This window comes from Octopus bimaculoides, chromosome 3, assembly GCF_001194135.2.
Source record: "Octopus bimaculoides isolate UCB-OBI-ISO-001 chromosome 3, ASM119413v2, whole genome shotgun sequence".
NCBI lineage: Eukaryota > Metazoa > Mollusca > Cephalopoda > Octopoda > Octopodidae > Octopus > Octopus bimaculoides.
The window spans coordinates 68,279,086-68,280,770 of NC_068983.1; the positions used below are offsets into that span (position 1 = coordinate 68,279,086).

Here is a 1,685-nt window from a genome sequence, read left to right on the forward strand (position 1 = left end):
AAGTAAGTAACTAGTTTTCTCTTGTGTTGTTATTAAGGCAGCAAGCTGGTAGAATTGTAAGCACGCCAAGTAAAATGCTTAGCAGCATTTCATCCATCTTTATGTTTTGAGTTTAAATGCTGCTAAGGTCAACTTTGCCTTTCATCCTTTCGGAGTCAATAAAGTAAGAACAACTTGAGCACTGGGGTTGATGACTAGTCTATGCCCCCAAAAGTTCAGGCTGTGTGCCTATAGCAGAAATTGTTATTATTATTATTGTGACTATAGTAGAAATTATTGTTATTATTGTGCCTATAGTAAAAATTATTATTATTATCATTCAACTACAGTAGTAGTTGAATAATATTCTTAAGGCTGCAATTTACTCACATGAAGCATCTGTCAGAGCTTTGTTGCTAATTCAGTTCTTAACCAAATTGAAAACTGTTAACATTTTTGAAGTGGACTGGTCCATATTTTGATATTAAAAATTTGAGATTTGGTCCAGTCGAAAAAAGTTTACATCAAAATTTGTAGCAACGATATAGGAGAGTAAGCAATGCCTCCAATCAAGTTTAGATCTAAATAACTTTCTTATCTTAAAAGCAAAAATATATTTATCTTAGCTTCAATGATAGAAGAAACCATGAGAAATTTCATAGTTTTGGTCCCATGCAACAAAAATTTGTATCAAAAAAGTTGTAAGCTTAAATGATAGAGTTCAATTCAAGGAATTTCATATCAATCTCATGCAATGAAGTTTTAAAAGAAAAATATTATGAGTGTTTCTTTCTCAAATTTGAGGGTGATAATATAGTTCTATACATTTTAATGAATATAGTTCTATAAGGGGACTTTTAATATATGTCACCGACATCATTGAGGTAAGGCAAAGATTATCAATGACACCGCTAATTTGCAATTAGTTTAATTACGTCATCTGTATTAATTAATGCAATTATATCATGTAAACACAGTCCCGTAATATCCGAGACGAGAAACAGAATCATTGTTTGACAGGAATTTCTCAGTTTTTAAGACTTCTCAAAGAATCATTCAACTACGGTAGTAGTTGAATAATATTCTTAAGGCCGCAGTTTACTCACACACAACATCTTTCAGAGCTTTCTCGCTAATTCAGTTCTTAACCAAATTGAAAACTGTTAACATTTTTGAAGAGAACTGGTCCCTGTAAGTAACTCTTCCAATCAAGTTTAAATCTAAATAACTTTTTTATTTTAAAAGCAAAATATATCCATTTTCTAATTTTATTTCCAATATTTAGTTTTGTACTGAGTCGATGTAAATAAGGTGCTCTTCAAATACTAATCTTATTTTAATTTTTTTTAGATTAAATTTTTTTTATTTTAATCCAAAATAATAATTCAATCACAAAAATAAAAAAAATTAAAATATTCAGAAATTTATTAAATTTATTATTCAATTTTCAATAAGGTAAAATCTTAAATTATTCTGACTTCAAATGCCACCAATGTCAACTTTGCCTTTTATCCTTTTGGGGTCAATAAAATAAGTACCAGTTGTGCACTGAGGCTGATTTAATTAACTAGCCCCCTACCTCCTCAAAATTTCAAGCTTTCTGTTTGAAATAGAAAGAATTATTATAATTTTTATTGGTGAGTGGAACTGATTTTAAAAACTAACCTCTGAAATTCTCTTTTTTTTTTTTTTTTTTTTTTTTTTTT

General features: G+C 28.8%; 1 protein-coding gene across 2 annotated transcripts in view; it reads left to right on the forward strand.

The window, feature by feature from the left end:
- Positions 1 to 1,685, forward strand: part of LOC106872089 (geranylgeranyl transferase type-2 subunit beta) — a 17,034-nt gene that overhangs the window by 13,123 nt on the left and 2,226 nt on the right. The gene's annotated exons all lie outside the window — the stretch shown is intronic.